Here is a 19,709-nt window from a genome sequence, read left to right as displayed (position 1 = left end):
GTTAAGTCTATTTTTGGCTCAGACTCACAGTGTAGCTTTGCAGAGCACGTTTCCTCTGAGTGTTCAATCTGTTTTTCTTTTGTGTGTGTGTTTAGCTTTGGACAATCTTTTCAGGCTAAGGTAGCTATTACTGCTCATGTTAACTACCCACTTCTCGTTTGTGCGCAGTAAACTGGAATGCACAAAACATCAGTTACATTAGCATCCAGGTCAACTTTGTAAGCCATTGTACGCCCAGGCAGTCCGTCTGTCAGCAACCTGTTCTTATGAAATCTGTTCCTCTGAAAAGTGAAAAATGTGTTTGCAGTTGCTACAAGGATTCAAGCAATGGAGAAATGCAACCCTGGTATGTGCACAAGTTACAGAATTCCTTGCGAAGACACATCAGGGATAAGAAGATGTGAAATTAATTAATGGAGCTTCAACAATGATATAAAGCTGTGCTGTATGCCTGGACCAGCTGGCACTGGACAAGAATATGACGTCAGAAAGACACTGGACTTTTACATCGGACAGACGTTAAACTTTGGTTGGAATGAAAATCATGTTGACAATATTTTTAAATGTCTAATGACTTTAGAATTTTTTGTGTAGATGTTAAGATTATAATGCTTTGCAGACACTTGGTTTTGTTCTCTATACTTTATGACTAAATGTCATTCTGAGACATTTGGACGATGCAACTTAAAACCAACAAAATCTCAACGTCAACTGTTGTCAGTATTCTACATGAAATTGATGTTAGCATTAGACATTGTCCTGACATTAACTTTGGTCTTAATTCCACCAAATATCAATGCCTAACGACACTGGTGGCCAGCTGGGGAGAGATACCGCCCTGCAAATCTGAGCCTACTATTCAGTGGTACAGCTTTTTTATGAAAGTCATAATGTGCTGAAAAATAGCCACTCTCACTTATTCATTGCTGAACATTAAATCTATATGCCTACAGTGTTAACCACCCTATAAATATACCAAATATACCTTATATCAGGGGTTTTAAAACAGTGGTAGGTCATCTTCCCTGGTGCTTTGTTGTAATTTGCTCCACACAATAAAGTGATCCATTGTCCAACTCACGGCTTTCTCCTTTAAAATGTTATCATCCATAACACTGACTGCCAATCAGAGCTTTTGATGTGTCACACACTACTAATTCCCATGCGCAAACAGCGACAAGTAGGTTTCCCATGAAGGTTTTTTAAATCAAATTAAATTATATTGAATTAAATTAAATTACATTTTTCAGCTAGCGTTTGCCTCTTCATTAGGAAATGGGTGTGCACAACATACTGATGAAGTCAATTTAAGATTCATTCATAACTTTTTGTATAGGCCCAATTGAACATTGCAATAATAATGTGTGGTTATGGCAAAATCCCACAGTCGTGTCACAGCACACCATTTGAGAATTCCCACCTTATGAAAGCGTACTATTTACAACCCTGTCTCATAGAAATTACATTTGATTGCATTCGTAATTTGATTATGGTGACAGTGTAATTGCTGCCTGGACTACATTAATTTCTTTGAGTTAATGAAACACTACATTTATGTACTACACTGGATTCACACGGAGGTGGTCGGGGTAGATGGCGGACAGAGTGCAGGATTGTGACACCAGAATTCTGGGTTTGCATTCAGACTCTTGCTTGTGGTTCAGGCAGCAAAAACACTTTGGTTAGGGTTAGAGAAAGATTGTGATTTGGGCTAAATATCAATTAAAAAAGGGCAATAACAAAAAATAACACTGTAGTCACTACCAGTAGATAGCATATTGCAAGATTGCCAATAGACCCTTTTGGGGCCGACATCACAATGACATCTTTTTATTAGCTGGAGACAAAACACCACTCACCACCACAGGGCTGTAGGCTACATAGGAGTCTTAAAATGTCATCTTGTAGCCTTATTGGATGCCAAAATAGGAGTCATGGCTCAAAACTTAAAGACAACTATGGTTAAACGTGAAAGACGAAAGGAAAGGACGGAGGCAATCATTAAAATGCTCACATGTGCAGTGCACACTTCAAATCAGGTTAGGGGAAAAGTATTTACTGTTGTAGGGATGAATATCGTTATGTGTATTAAGGGCTATCATGTCCACCTAATCAGAAATTAGGGAGATATTAAGAGGAATATTGGATTTCTCCATAACACTAACCTTTTAGCGCGTTAGCTAAGGCATTAGCTAGTGCCAGCTGCAATGGCTATAAAATCTGGAGGAAACTTTTTAAGTGTCATCTTTCTTTGTAAGATTGGCACAGTAATCAACCACAAAGCTGCCCATCACACCTTTATCATCCATCCATTGAGTGAGTGAGCACACAGGTCGGCCAGTCTGGTCCCATTGGTCAGAATTTACTTGTTCATGTAACACTCGTGGTCCCAGAGAGTAAGTGACCTGACATGATGTGTTCGTAAATTCAGTCTGACGCTATACACTAAAATGAGAGCCCTGTTGGTCAAAGAAATTGAGCATTATATGTCTACATGAATTAACAAATGGTTGGGTTAATTCACTCTGCTCTGCACTCTGCTGCAAACAGAGTGCCCAGAGTGCGCTCTGCCACTCCGAGAGTGCAGTGCTCTGGATAACAGAACGGTACATTCTGACAGCGCTCCAAATTTTGGAACAGTCCAGTTTGTGCCAGAGTGCGCTCCGACATATGAAATGAGTATTTCTGAATGTACCACTCAAATCATCTTCCTCCATTGTCTAAAACAAGCCAACAGATCTCCCTGCACAGATGAGGGTAAGATGTGGGGGTAATTTGTGGGGAACGTGTGTGCAATTTACGCTCTCTCATTGACTCTCAACTGAAAAGGAGCAGCTGTGTCTCTTTCGATAGCCGGGCTAACAAGGAGCACTGTGTGAGGTCTCAGATGACATTAATGCCAAATGCACTTGCAATGGATCCCCCCTAACATCTTGCCAACAAGTTGAGCCTGTGCCACTGGATGTTATAACGTTATAATATGTGTGGTGTATTTCTATCTGGAAAATGTAAGGCCTATTACTTTCTGTTCACTGTTATCCTGAATATTTCCACACATTTCACCTATGTCCAAGAAGATTTAAGTATGCTTCATGAGGTATTTTAGCAAAGTTGACTCAAGACTTTAGCGTATACCCCGTAATCAGACAGCCCAGTAGCTGAGTTTGAGCCGACACAGCCCGTGCGAAAGCCATATGACATAACACTAAGTATCGACCATGTGCTGTTTGGCATGAGGTCCCTCATGCTGATATCTCCTGACTAACATGACAACATTTTCTACTGATAACAGAGAAAATGGGGTGTTGATAGCGGAGGGGTGTGTCACCCTGGGAGGCCGCCCCACTTGCCTCGTACAGCTCGGGAATAACCTTATCTAGGTCACCTACACAGAACTTCACCACCTCCTCCTCCTGTTCGGCTGGCCACTCTGATAAGAAGAATAAGTCTATTCAGCAAGGCTATCAGGCTGGCGCTTTGCTTAGCGAGCGAGAGCCAAACCTGTACCGGTTCCAGCCATTGCTTTGTCCATTTGATTGTTGGTCTCTTGACTCTCTCTCTCTTTCGCTCTTTGTCCCTCACTTTTTCTCACACACACGAGGGGACAAACTTTCTGAGGTGGAGAGATGTTTCGCCTGAATAGATAACAACAATCACTCATTCACTTTCTCATTCCTTCCTTCCTTTGTTCCCTTTTTTCCTCGGTCAGTCACCTGAAAAAAAATCTTGTCTTTTTCTTCTTCATGTTATCAACTGATTTCTCCCTTTCATTGCTCCTGACCACAGTCAAATTAATCCACCCATAGGCCGGATTTCTGTTCGTGCTCCCGTGCTCCCTCGGTGGCAGACTGGCTAGCATTACCCATGGGAGTAGGGTTTCCTGTAGAGCTGCGGGAGGTCATGTCTCTCACATTACCACCTGTTCGCTAGTACTTGTGAAGGGAGATAAATGCAGCAATGTTCATTTAAAAAAATGAAGTGCTCAATTCAATGTTTCAAGGGTTGGGGACAATGTTTTATTATCATAAGAAGGAGTGTTCAGTGATCTTTCTTAGATGATAATAATCAGATTTAACTGGTCGGACCATGACCGCCACTAGTATTTAAAGGTGTGTATGTGTTTGTTTTAGATTATGCATTAAAGATCTAATGTTTGGTTTACCTCTCTGTTGAATTGCACCTGCTATCAGGAGATTAGTGTAATCGTTTTTTAGTCATCGTTCCTCCTTGTAAATTATTTGGCAGCACTTGATTTCAAGATTATGTGACTGTTGAAATACAACACTAAAATCTGTCAGCAGGATGACGCAGTGTAAAACACTTCAATACAGTCTTCTTAAAACAAGAAACGATGTGAAACAAATTGAATTTAAAGATGAAAACAAACCTGAATTAAGAATTCCAATATTATATTTTCATGACCCAGTTAAGTTCAATCAGTATTCGTGAACATAAGCTATACTCTCTTAAAGCCATAAACCAGAGAAGATTTCATAGGGTATAAAGAAAATGTACCCACATACTCACAACATCCCCATGGGTGCTCTCAGTGTCATCTGAAACATCTTTATATATGATGACATCACAAATTTCAGTTTTAAACTCTAGTTTTTGCATTTGGGAGAGAGTTGTTTATGTTTACTTATATTTTCTGATTGTGCATCGGCATAGGCATCACCACATTCTGTGAGTCAGATCCACCCTTTGCTCCTCCACAGCTTCAGAATGGGAGTCCATAAAAAAATAGGTGATGTAATAGTAGGTAGGTCTATTGTTTTTATACAGCCTGTGTGTACAGTCAATGGGCTTCATTTACTTTTATGTGTATAGAGACGTTCTTACTCTGCTTGTAAAATATTAATGCAATATCAATGTTGGATTCATGACATGTGCGTCAGCCTGGGTTGTAAATATAGACAGTGCAGGCAGTGCGGTTGCACTGAGGTCCATGAGGTGGAGGGCCCGATTGACCTCTAAATTTTATATATTGTTTTAGCTTCTTACTATATATGTTTATAGGTTGTAGATGTATGTTGAGAAATAAAAAGTCTTTTGGTGAAGTAATATTCATAAGAAGACTGATGAAAGCAATATGGCAGGCCTAAGATGCTGTGAAACGATAAATATCGTAGTGGTGACATGTTACATAAGAGGTACAGATCTGCTGATTTGATCGATTTACAAAAAACATAGGAGACAGATTTTTTCTAATTCAGCTGTTACCTGGAAAAGGTTTGACCACTACACTCTATTATTAAATAAATTTCTATACATTTGTGGTGGAACATTGCACATTGTTCTCCTGGGCTATTCAAAAAGATAAAGACAACTAAGCTCAGCACGTATCACACAAAGCCCAAACATCTGTCACCACACCGCCACAACAACTGTCCATTTAAGAGTCCCTTTCACTTCAGAGGGACCCTTGACTGGCGCCATGTAAATAAGGAAGGAAATTCCTTCAACGTAAACAGCAGTGTACAGAAAGATCACGCCTTTGATAGACCAACATACCCTAAATAGCTTCAATAAGAACCTCTTTAGGCGGAGGAAATATCTGCTGCAATACAGAGTGATGAGGTGATAAAATGCGACAGCCGCGGCCCTCATCAGCTCTCAAGATGGAAGAGATTCTGGGGGTCCCACCGCGACAGACGATACACAGCACATACATATGGCTCATGTAGCATTATCTAATATGTTCAAAGCCTCAATGCAAATGCATACTCAAATTCAGCCAAAGATGACTGGTGTAAGTATTTGAATAATGGCAGCTTGCCACATTTTAGAGTGCAGACATAATATCAATTTACAACCTTGATTATTCAGTTCATGCAGAGGACCATAAGCTATTATAATGAGTGCTGTGCATTTCAACACTGTCCTATAAAGATTAATTTTATGGTGAAATACCTTCCGGTGGAAACAGGCTGTGATTGGACTGCTGCACAGATTAAGTTTACTACCAAGAGTTTTTTTTTAACAATCTCTAGTAAATGGGACATCGTTACACTGCACAGAAGTCATACAGATAAGATCGAGGGTGGATGGCTGGGTGTACAAAGCACAGGACATGGACATCAAAGACCATCTCCTCCGTTGTCTGTTTGAGGCAAATACAGACCTAAAGGTTTCACAAAGGTTATGGTTTTATCTCATACCTCAACAAAAGTGATAACTTTCCATCACATTCCACAACAAAATATAAAATATTAATTGTGCATTAGGGATCAGGAGTGGATATACTGAAGGTTTACAGATAACTTTAAGTTTCCTTGTTGGGCACCTAAAAGCTCCAAAGCAAATTAGTTGTTAATAAACCTAATTTTATGAGACTTAACCACTTCCTTATCATCTGCCATCGCTCTTGTTTATCTGCAGCATCACTACCATGCATCAACTCTCACCCAGACAGACTGTGGTCCTCAGCATCAAACAAACTGAAGCCTTTGAGGAAGTTGGGTATTTGTTCTCAGACACGTGGTCACAGTGGGTTTCACATTAAATGTGGCATTATCAGATAAAGTTCTTGTTAAATGTACTGCAACTTTCACACTCCTTCACACGGATTAGGAGAAATGTAAAGGTGACATTTGATGTGTGAATTTCATCAAAGAAATATTCAGTTCTTGCGCAAGTACTCAATGTTCACCCACATACCATTCAGACAGAATTCAGGTTAACTGGCATGGACGGGGGATGCTGATGTGTGTAGTTGGTAAACTGTCATCATCAGACAGAAGGGAATGGAAAAGGACGGAAACAGATATGTAAATGTAATGCTTGAGAAATGTAATAATGTAGATGCATTGTTGAACTAAATATGTAAAATGAAAGGTCATGTCTGAGGGGATGAAAATAGAAAATTTGGCAACTGAAACTAATTAGGAATTAGCATTTACAGATCTCTTGTGAGCCAATAAACAAAACCAGCTAAAATAAAAATGCTCATAAACTCACTCAAAATTCATCCACAAAAAAAACTGCAGTAATGTATTGTGACAGGAAACATGCCATTACTGTACATCTATCACTGACAACATGCTGCTGCTGTGTAGTTATGTAACGGTTAATGGTTCACCAGGTTATCCCTGTTCATACCACTGACAGGGCTAATATGTAACAGTAGTGACAGCCTGAGGTCTGGTTGTATTTTCAGTTAAATTTTCTTTAAATGAGCAACCGGCAGTTTGTCTCAAAGCTGTGTCCATGCTGCAGAGAAAGGCATTGTATCTGTTGCTTCACAGGGCGCGGCTGCCTTTTGACTTCTGGTACCATGTTGGTTCTCTGATAACACGCAGTTACTGTGATAACGTAGGGCCCACTGTACGTTCCTAATGAGAGGGGAAAATTACCCCTTAAATTTACAGTAACCTATAAATAAACTGACCAAATGTCCTCAAATGTGCTTTATTTGATTTTACTTTATTTATTTGACATCAAAAGGATCATGTTGCCTGTTCCCAAAGCACATGCATACAAAATATTCTACATATAAAAAACAGATTAAAAATTTCAAGTCCTTAAAGTGTCAACAAAAATGGGAATTTGATCATCTACAATTCCACGACAAACTTCATTTGCTGAGGAAGATCACATGATATGAGTGAAAGCTCCAACACAGCTACTAAATGGGGAGATCATTTTGTGTTTCCATGAATGAGACCAAATGTTTAGTCCTTAATCTGTAAATATTTCTTGATAATTTTGAATCATACATTAATGACATTTTGAACACAAATAATATCAGTATTTACGTTCTGCATGATTTATGCAACTATTTACACCCCGCAAAGCTCAAAAAATTGCCTTGCATTGGTTATGTAACAGTGGCTGAAGTATATGCTCACAGAACAAGAGATTCTGCAGCATGTCTGTGCAGCGTAGCAAAAGCTGAACGCAACTGAAGTGTCATCTACCACAGTCCCTCGCCTGCAGGCCCAGTGGCTGTACAAGGGAATACGAAATGACAGCTTCATTGTAAATCTGACATATCGCTGAGCATGAGGAAGACCTCGGGGGTCAAGGCGGTAAATCTGTGGGATGCAGGCGTGTTTGTGTGTCTGTCTGTGTGGATGGGAGAAGGAAGAGAAAGAGATAAACAAAGATTACTCACGAAGTTTTCTTAGACACATTCCAGACTGAGTGTTGTTCAGAGGTCACTACAGCAGTCTCACCAGACTGACGTAACATCTATGCCTCACCTGAGCAGGTGTATTGTTTAGGGATGCACGATAATATCGGCATGTTATTGGTATCGGCTAATATCAGCTTTAAAATCAGAATTGGCCAACACTGCTTTTTCTTATTTTGCACAATGAATGAATATTACATACTTTGAAAAGCATTGTATTTCATGTCTCCATCTGCAGGTGGGCCATCACAATAAGCGTATGCATGCATAATATGATATTAATTTCACTACAGAGGAGACTTGATGATCACTAAAATTTGGTAGGAAAAAAAATGGATGTATCTATCGTTATCGGTTGAATGAGTTGTTACATATCGGCAAATTGGATATCAGCAAAAAATCCAATATCGTGCAGTATTGTTACATTTATTTTCTAAAATACAACACAGCAGCCTGATGCAATGACTCACCATTGACAGACAGGGAGTCACATTTCTCCACACACGCTCTACCACTTGTTGTAGAAGTTGTTTTCCAAACTCTGATGCACCAGATCCAACCCTGTCTCACTTCCAACTTGTCAGATACTGACGTTTGGTCAGTGGCCAGACACCTATGTACAGAGGCACCCTTTAGTAGCAGTATAAGCCACCCTAATTGCCAGTATTTGTTGACACTCTGGGAAAAAGCTGTTGCATAATGAGTGAGAAAGTCCGCATATGGGGCATGGGAGAGGAAACAGAGAGGTCAAACAAACTCTGGACTTTCACCAAGAACTTTGCTGTTCATGTCCCGTTTGAAACCAAGTCAATAAAGTTATTTTGATAATTAGGTTGTGTCAGTGGTGTGTTGGCAGTTGATGAGTTGTGTCTAGATAAGGAGGAAGTTGGTATATTCTCCTATATATTCCAATGACTTTTTGGCTGATAGGTGGGTGTACTGTAAATGGGCAGAAAAAGAGATGCGTATACCCTCCACTACACCACTGTGCAGTCTGCACATGGCATAACATTATATTATGCTAGTAACAAACGTAATTATTTTGAGCCAAACCATAATATTTTCTCTTCACAAGTTTTGTTACCTAAACCTAAGGAAGTAAACCTTAAACAAAGATTTTTCCAATGTTCTAAGTTTATTTTGAACAAGACTATATTCATTTAGCAAGAGGAAACTGTACATTTCCTGTGAAGACAGAAGTTTATTTTGAAAAGAGATGATGCATGTAACAAGCGTAAATCAACACACCGTCCCTGAACATCCAAAACTGATGCAGGAGGGGTGCCCAGTGCATCATAGTTTGACATGACGGGCCACTGACTAAGCGTAGCTACTTGACAAACTGGGAGTGAGAATGTGTTGCCAGATCTCTTGTGCACAGTCTCCGGAGGTTTTACGAAATGAGCATCAACAGGGTGCTTAATGCAAATGCTCATTTCTCATTCACTGACAATGAAAGGTGTCCTGTGGAGTTTATGACCACTAGTGGATCACTCCATTGCTATGGAGCAATGCTAGCCATAAAACACAAAGAAAAAGGGCAACTCTAAATTGTAACTTTGTTGGTATTTAAGCACTATTGTTTTTAAGATCCTACCTCACCAGAAAACATACTATGACTTTGCTGCACCTGCATATCAAATTGCCTGATGCAATGGCCATAAAAATGGAATCTGACTTCATGAAATGTAATGCCAAATAAAAAGCTGATGCTGTAGTGCACCAAAAAGGGGGCTAGCAATGGTGAAGAAGGCTGAGCCTGAATATAAAACAATAGGCTACCAGTTTATTAATATTCAAAACAATCTGCCTTCTTGTATTTTATGAGGAAGGAAGTACATTCAAAGCCTCCAGGATACATAGAAAGACTAACTGTTCATGTTACTGTCAAACTTTATATGGCACTATATCTTTTACGATTCAGCAATAAAAAAAATTAATTAAGTTACAAGAAGTGTTCATTTTTTTTCTCTCTCCGACCCTGTTTCTACTTTTCAGCACCAGCCTTTGATCCCCTACTTGGTGTTTACATGGAGTATTATTTAATGATATGAATCTCACTTTCATCAGGGAACTCCCCATGTGCCACAGATAAACCTCACTTCGATAAAAAAAAAAAAGCAAAAAAGGATGCTTGAACATGAATTTATCCAGATTGATGCAACAGCAGAACTGTGTGTTCCCCCTCTGCTGCCTTGATGAGTTGCTCTGATGTCTTTGCAGATAATGATGATCACAGTTAATTATCATGCGGTAATACACAGAGGCATCAGGAAGCCGGTTGGGCTGGGTGTTGTTTTGCCTCATGTGAGGTGTTGTTATAAAATCTGCTGCATAAGCCTGCTGACCTGAATTCATTCTTTTTTTTTTTTTTAAATATTGACGCACTCACACAGAGGCTCACAGCAGAAACAAATGCTCATAGCTGCTGCTTTATGAGCACTTTTTGTAGGATGATATCTAACGTTTGTTCATGGACAGCAGACTTATTTTGCGTGACATTTCTCTGACCTACACATCTGATGTCGCCACAACAGCCACCTATCTGCCCCGCTCAAGAACCAGATACCGACTGTGTCTCCATGTTGGCAAAGCAAACACAAATGGCTCCGTCATTTGAAGTAAAAACAGACAGAGTAATAGGCCAGCTGATTGCCATCACACTTCCTCCCCAGTGAGCTTCAGAGGGAGCGTGAGGGCAGTATGGACCTTATGCAACCAGACACAATCTGTCTGTCTGGCACCCACATATCAGACTAGTGTACAAATACTGAGAGAGACGAGGGAACAGGTTTGTCCAAAAAAAGGTGTTCATGGATTATGATCATACATTTATGTGTTTGTACATCACACAGTGCACGGAGTGGCCATTAGGTTATAGGTTCAAGGGACTGAGAGACACTTGAATGTATAGGGAGAGGACAAAAATAAAGTAACATTTGAATCTGAAGCTGATGGGGAGTGATGCTGAAACATGTCTGTCAACTCTGTATTATTGTTTTTGCCACAAAATGTGAAAAGGTCAGTCATTGTGTGGGACCTTCAGCATTTTTCTTTTATCTGTATATCCTAATTTATGGCGGTGTTTTTTATACCGCAAAAGTGCACTCATATGGTGAAAACAGTGACAGAAGACATCATGAATTGCCCTCTGGGATCCCTTTCAAAAGGAGAAGTAATAATACAGGTCTCTTTAAGGTGCCTTTCCAGGAGAGAAAGCATGACAGAGTTCCCTGTGGGTTGTCCTACCAGTGGAGAAAATGCAATGAGGTACCCTTTAGTTCACATTACACGATTTTCACCCTGATTTCGCATTGCGGAGACTATCGTAATCTTTTGAGTGTTCATACCTGGTGACGTGTGTTTCTGTAAGCAGGAGTCTCGCCAACTGCGTTACGACCTGTGTGTGCACACTAGAAGATTTCTCCACCGAGCCCTCGCCGACAGCCCGGGATAACGCGGTGACGTCACCAAACTACATTTTTTAACTTGGAGATGACACATCGTAAAGGCATGGATATTCTTCCCAGTGTTGAATCAGATCTGCCTCAGGGCCTGGGTCCAAACACAACACGCTCCCCGTGATCCTATGGATGCCGCCATTGTTGTTGTTGCTTGCCTGCTTGTCAATGTTGCCAGATCTTGGGAGAAAAACAAGCAACCAGGGCTATGGAAACAAGCCAGATCATGTGATTAAATAACTTATTAGACGGATAGGATATATAGAAAGGTGACGTTTAGAGAGCAAGTCCAAATAAGCAACTCCACTTTAGAAACAAGCCCAAAGTTGCGGCTAATAAGCGGACCTGGCAACCCTGCGGCTTGTCCTCCTGACATTTCTTCCGTCCTCCTGCGTGCTGACGTGGGATGTATCCCGCCTCTCATTGGCTGATGCTCTTTGTCAGTCGTGTCACACTTCTCCAGTTTTCTAACATGCCAGATATCCAGTCCCAGTCATAGATGAGGGGGCAACTTGCTCGTAGGCTTGTTCACACATGTGGACTCATCGTGGCAGACTATCTGCCGACTCACCTCCTACCCAAGGTGGCTGTCAAGATCCTTTGCAACATCAAAATCACGCTGAAAATTGTGTAATGTGAACTAGGCTTTAGGGTGCCCTTCCAGTGGAGAAAACATGATAAAGGGCCCTCCAGGGTGCCCTTACAGTGGATAAAATGGGATGCAGAGGCGTCTAAGGTGACCTTTTAATGGAAAGTGTTATAGGGTGCCCTCTAGGGGACCCTTCCTGTGGAGAAAGTGGAATAAGGTGGTACCAAGTGCCTTGTTTCTCTACTGCAAGTGCTTCCAATAAAGATAACATGATAAAGCAGCCTTTGGGTACCCTTCCTGTGGAGAAAATGTGATAAAGTGCCCTCTAGTGTACTTTTGCAGTGGAAAAAATGGAAAGCAGTGCCATGTAAGGTGCCCTTCAAGTGGAGAAAATGTGATAAAGTGCTTTCTAGGTTGCCCTTATAACGGAGGAAACGTGATCAAGGAAACACTTGGGTGCCCTTCCAGAGGAGAAAAGATGATGCGGTGCCATTTGCCCCACTTACTGCATGCTGTTGCCCACCCGCATCCAGCTGGTGCCCTTTTTATTTCGCCTGAGTCTACCACTGGTCTGTTTGTATCAAAATCTCTGAAAATATTTACATAGCTCATTTTTCATCTCAGGCTGACCATCTGCACTTTTAAGTCATGAAAGATCATTATCTATTGTGAAATTTAAAATGAAGTGAAGCGCAGTCAGGCATTGTTTCCTGCAGCATGCCAATAAAGGTGCATAAACATAATGACCTTCAAATAAATAAGGGAAAACTTGTTCTTACCCCCCACCAGTGAAATGATTGTTTCAGAGGCTAATATTTTGAGTCACAACACAACTCTGTTTTCAGGTTTACAGGGATTACATCAGCCTATATCCTTTCCCTACTCAAACCACCAGCACTTGCCTTAAGATGATTATAAATTAACAAAGGTCTGCATTTGTGAATATTTAAGACAGCTTTAACTGTGTTAATTCAGGGGTTGTTTGCACCTGAGGCTTACTTAAGGTTCTTGGGAATTTAACCTGATCTAACACAGCACTCCTTCACTGCTGAACCAGATGGGTCAGTCGTGTGGCTGGCCTGTCTGGTTTGTGGAGGCCCTTAGCTTTTCTGGCTAGACCCTCTAGAGGTCATAAAATTGTTCCTGTCATGATCTGTTCGCACAAGTTCAATGTATGAATTCAACAGCCTGGATGGCAAATGGCTTGTCTCCCCCTCATAGTCTGACCCATCGCTATCACAATCATTGAGGACAGGATCTTTTTTTATTGTGAGTGACAACTGTAAGGTTGTAAGCCTTGTCTGAGCTGTCATCAAGATCTCACATATCTTAAACTTCAATCAAAGTGAACCTAAAAAAACAAAGTACAGAGTTAAGTAGAATAAGAACTTGTTTGGGAGTGTTGATGCAGCCATCCTCATCTCATGGTGCAACCAGGAAGTACACAGCTGTGGTCATGTGACAGTTTACACTAAACATGTGACAGTGCACACATTTCATTGACACCTTTTTTTATTTCAGTATCAGCTGGAAGTGCATTGATACATCATTCAGTGACACTTTTAGAGCCTTAAAACTGTTTTCACTGTCACTATTAATTAAACGGATTAAATGGGTTAGGATCCGTCCTTAGAAAGTAGATCTCATTATCTTAATATAGCACACAGCAGCTTTAATCCAAAGCCTCAAACACACAGTCGTTGGCTGTAATTCTGTCAGACTGCATGCTCACTGACCTTGAATATCTGAGACAGACAGGTTTAACTAGATTTCAATTTTCACCTCAGACTTTAAACTTGATTCTTTTGGTCAGACAGGTCTTTGGCTTGCATGAGACCTCTGTCCAAGTCTTTCAGCAGGCATGCATATCAGACTGGAAAATCATTTAGACAGATGGAAAACCTTGCGAAATGGCATGAACAAATTTGTACAGCAAAGCTTTCTGTAGTAGGTCTCCTCGCAGAACATTTCCTGATAAACTGCCTTAAGTTATCACGCTTGAATCATCGTTAGTTTGGCTTTAACAGTACAAGTTTGAAAATGGAAATAAAAAAAAAATCTGTGGGTGTGGAGTTAGAAAGAAGTGAGCTTGCCAATCCTCTGTGGCTGCTCCTCATCTTTGCTTCAGGCTAGCGGCTCGAGGCTATTAACATCTGAAACTCAGACCAAACTGTCAGCAGTCACGCTGCAGTGTGAGTAATGTGGGCGGCAGGTTTAGAGACAGAAGACTGCATGAAATAAAAAAGATATCTCTGGTTCTGCTGCATTGAAATCTCTCCTTTATTGTAAATTTAAAGTGCAATTCAAAAATGGTTGAGTAGCCTATACTTGAAGGTGGCTATTGGGCAATGTTGTTGTCAACATATTACGAAAAGATGATGTTCTTTCACTTTGAATAAAAGTTGACCAGCATGCAATTACTGTATTTTATTAAATCTCACTTTGTCTCAAAGTCTTAACATGGCAATCAAAGCTTTAATTCATAATTTCAAAATGCACAAAGAGGATTAGCATATTAAAGTATTTCAGGATTCATTGGGGAAAAGTAAGTCTTGACCTTGTGTATTGACAGCAGTTGGGTTGACTTGGTGCAGTTTTTACCAGACCACCTCTGCCTTGAAACAACAGGAAATGACACACCACTCACCACAATGCTTCTTTTGAATGCAATGTGTATTCAGTGGTGATAGTAACACACAACAGCAACTACTACACCCAAATGAGTAATTTGTATTGCTGGGTAGCAGATAATGTACAAAAGCCCTGTGAAGATAAGATGTGGTGAAACATTATTGATCTGTGTCGAGAAATGAGGTCATGGCAGCAGTAAAGGTTCAGGATTCTGCAGTGTGGAAACTAGAGTACACAGTGAGCATGGAACAGACAGTTAAAAGAGAAAATAAGGGCTAAAAATAGCATCTTAAAGGGACAGTTCACCCCAAAATCAAAAATACACATTATTTATCTTACTTGTAGTGCTATTTACAGTAATTCAGTCTAGACTGTATTTCTTTAGGTTGCCGAGTGTTGGAGATATCGGCCGTTTCCAGTGGCCTCTCTGTCAGCTCCACTAAATTTATGCTAAATTTGTTAAGATTTAGGTGCTTATGTCTATTTTGCACATCTTGGTGGTGCTTTTTGTGGTTGGCTTTGAATGGTGGTGGTGCATGGCTGTGAGTCATCATCAGGATGTCAGGATCAGCTCACCAGTCTGTAAACTCTCCTTCTGCTGACTTCTAGCTAGCTGCTAGCTAGCCAGGTTGAGGTTTTCAAACGTAAACATAAGTAAACATTAAGGAAATATGGAGAAGATGGCACCAGCTGAACCTGCACCCTGCTAGTCATTGCATAGGCGTCTGTGCTACATCAGTTTCTAGCAGGATATCAGGAACTGTAATATCTTTTGATTCACCAAAACTTGGCTAAATCCTAACAGTGCCATTTAATCAGGAGGCTCTTTTGCTATATGCCAGTCTGACATAGCAGAGGACTCTAGTGAGAGAAAGAGAGGAGTCAAGGGCTTTATGGTGATTAAGGACTGGTGTGACAGTGGGAATGTGAGGTGCTGTCCTGTTCCTGCTGTGGCTCACTGCTATATGCTGTTCAAAGGCGGCTGTAGAACAGCACTGCCCATGTTTCGGGAGGAGTGAACATGCGGCCCTGTTGTTGGGGTCAGGATGTGTGGACAGTGAAATCATTTCACAACCAGAAACCATGGATTACCAGAACTATCTGGAAACATGGACAATTATAAATCAGCAGCCAACAATATAAGAAGATGAATAAAGGACTAAATTACAGAGCAAAAGTTGAAGGAGCTGATGGGATCACATTTCATTGGAGTTATACCGTGTATAATTCCATGTGACAAATAAATGATTGACTGATTGATTGATATAATGGAACTAGACAGCAATGGCTTGTGGGGCTAAAAGCGCCAAAGAATACATTTGAAAAACTCAACAGCAATGTCGCTTTCCAGAAACTGTGACTGGGTTACTCAAAATAATCCTCAGACCTTGTTGTGAGTAGTTTTATGTAGGAACTATTTTCTTTCTACAAAACTACACCCGCCAGCTGTATCACCACACAGAAGGAAGCATGCATCCACTGCTAGCTTACCTAGCACCACTGAGCTAGCTGATGTTACAGCTCAGCCGAGGAGGACTCCATTAATGTTTACATCTCATGCTGTCATGAGCGCAAGCCTCTCATCCATGAGTAGATGCACACTTCCTTCTGCTACCTATTTCTGAACAAATTCTTTGGGGTACAAATCATGAATTCCTATGATCTGCATGTTTTAGATTCTTGATATCATTGTACCAGTATGATCACAGGGCTGATTATGTAAATGGTGCACATTTTAATATAGCTACGAAGCCAACTGAAAGGGATAATCCATCATTTTGTAGGAAGAACATTATAACAGGATTTCCAGGAACCTGCCGCCCTGCAGTCATCAGTGTTCTCTCCTTTTGTTAATTTCTCCGAAACATAATTCATCAGCAGTCCTTTAAAAATTCATGTACCGCCATTATAATACTACATGTCCTAACTATCATACCACAACCCAGATTAGACTGTTACATAGGAAATAATAGTGTATTGATACACTGAATCTCAAAGTGGCAGATATTTGCAGACTAATAAAATGCAGGACATGCTGTGTGAAAATGAAAATGCACACAAATGCAACAAACACTAGATTTAAGCACATGAAGAGGCCTTTTGTTGCAAAGTATTTTTGTACATTTAATATTTTCCTTTTATTAACAGATGGTCTTCCTGACAGATGGAAGATCTCCCACCTCACCTGAGGAAGACCATCTGTTCAAAACACTGACAGTCATGTCCACATAAAATAAAATAAGCTTGGGATGAACAAGGCAGCACTATGTTGCTATGTTTCCTCTTTTTAGTCCCCAAACAAGTTCAGCACAAGCACACAGACACACTGTTGTTTGCCTCTTGGCTCCTACAGAATGGAGAATGCTTTCTTGCCAGTAAACCGGGGGGAGATGGGAGCCAGAAATAACGGGTGTGGGGGCTTCAGTGCACACACTGCATGTGCCAAGTCTTCCCTCAAATAACACTGCTGTGCAACCTATAACTGTGAGGCACAGAAACAAGGCCAGCTCCCTATTGTGTGCTTTCCTGCTGAAGCCGGAGTGACTGAAAGCACAGGGATTGCCTGCAGTGATGCACAGTTCCCTCAATTTCCCCTCAATTTGCAGTGTATGGTAACAAGATGTGGCGAGTAGAAATCTAGGGTCTTGTCTTTGCATGTTAAACAGGCATAATGATTTCAGCACCTTTTCTTTTTAGCTTTTTATCACCACCTGCCACCCGTTCATCACCCATTGGGTGGGTGTGAGCTCGGCTGAACCAGCATACAAAGGATTTTAAAATTCTGCACACATCTTCAACAGACCCATTCACCACCAGACTGAAGAAGAGAATTAGCTCGAAATGTCACATGTGGATTTGCTAATAAATTGCACTTAAGGGAGCGACAGTGTGCAGACCTTTTTAAGTTGTCTGTTTCCACTGTTAATTTATCCAAGCCAACAAAAATTGGTGCATGCCAATGTGAAGCCTTGGAAAGCTCAAAATTAACACATTGAGTTTTCAAGTGTTCCCTCACCACCAATAAGAAATGCAGAAACCTTATTTGTCTTGGGGGGGGAACTCTCTGGAAAAGGGAATTTGTGAAACAAAAATAAACCTCACTCCATGAGAGACTGACTCGTTGCTGGCGTCGGTCAACGAACCTCTTTGTGTTTATACAGTAGCTTCCTTGGTGATGGTATGTATTGAGCATCTGCTGAGACCTGAAAATCCCCTCAGGGACAAGCACCCAAGGACATGAATGGAATATCAAGAGTCCACGGCTGGACTGTTTTTTTTTTTTGTTTTTTTTCCTGCCAGACTGAAAAGAAGCGTCAAGGATCACAGCTCCAATCCGGTCTCTCACTCGCTCATTCAGATGCATATGAACCCTCTGAGTTCCTCTCTTGGCCATGTGCTCCTTTGAAAGTCCAGTTTTCTGTTGCCCCTGGCTCTGAAGCTCATTTTTTTGTGAATGTGTCCAGTGAATAGCAAAGAGCTCCTCGTCTCCCTTTGACAAAACTGTGCAAAGTAGACGTGCTTTGCATGGTAACATTGAGAAACATAATGTATTTGAGTCTATTCATAGTAGTTATTCTTCATCTTCTGTATGTACGATGCTGAGTATTTTCCTTAGAGATGCTGAAGACTACAGAGCTGGGAGGAAAGACAGTCTATGTCTATACAGTAGCTACTTATGTATGTGTGGTGTATATACTGTATATGTGTGTGCGTGGTGATTTATCTCTTCTTTACACACAGCAGCAGTTGAACATATGTCTGGCATGCAGTATTCACTGCAGTGGAGAAATGTGGCAAATTTCCAGGTTTTGGAAGCAAAGCTGCAGAAAGAGCAAGAACAATGCTGCATTCAGGTCCTTGCATATCTCCAGTATCAAGATTCATAGACGCATTATTAAATCTAGAATTACTGCCTTGCAGTTATATATCTCCGCAAACCAGTCAAGTTAGAGTTACAGATTACATTCATATCTGTCCAGACTCATGTGTAGCCATGACAGAAGACAATGCTTCAAATATAAGTATGGATGTTGCTGCAAAGAAGCTACGTGTTCTAAAACATGGATGCTGGACACCCAAGATTAGTGTCACTATTTCAATATCTGATCAGATGTCTCCCTTTTGGATCCTAATATATGAGGCTGAATAATGGCCATAAAAGTATTTTTGCAGAACATTATGATGTCACAGTGAAGCTGACTTTTGACCTTTAGAATATAAAATGTCATCACTTCATGACTTTTTTTTTTTTTTTTGGATTAGACATTTGTGTGAGATTTTGTCATAATTAGCATATGGATTCTTGAGTTATTGCCAAAACATTTTGTGTGGTCACAGTGACCTTTGACTTTTGACCACCAAAGTCAAATTATTCATCCTTGAGTCTAATTGGATGTTTGTGCCATATTGGGAGAAATTCCCTCAAGACATTTTTAAGATGTTGCGTTCTCGAGATTGAGACAGATGCAAGGTCATAGTGACCTTGACCACCAAAATTTAACCATTGTTGAGTCCAATGAACGTTTGTGCCGAACTTGAAGAAATTCCCTCAAGGCATTCTTGACATATCGTGTTCATGAAAATTAGATGGAAGTGAGGTCACAGTGATATTTGACCACCAAAATCTAATCATCAGTCACTGAGTCCAAGTGGACATTTGTGCCAAAATTTTAGTGAAATTTCTCCTAGGTGTTCTTGAGATATCACAATCATGAGAATAAGACAAATGGACGGACAGACTGGCAACGCGAAAACATAATACCTCCATATCGCCATGGCTGTCGCTGGTGCCAAGACACTGAAAAGAAAAAAATTGTAACATTCTGATAATGAAGAAAACATAGGGGGTGCTGCACTGGGTTAAGGCTGTGTATAGTAAGTTGTAAAAAAAAAT

This window comes from Epinephelus lanceolatus, chromosome 20, assembly GCF_041903045.1.
Source record: "Epinephelus lanceolatus isolate andai-2023 chromosome 20, ASM4190304v1, whole genome shotgun sequence".
Taxonomy (NCBI): domain Eukaryota; kingdom Metazoa; phylum Chordata; class Actinopteri; order Perciformes; family Serranidae; genus Epinephelus; species Epinephelus lanceolatus.
Note: the sequence above shows the minus strand (reverse complement) of the source record.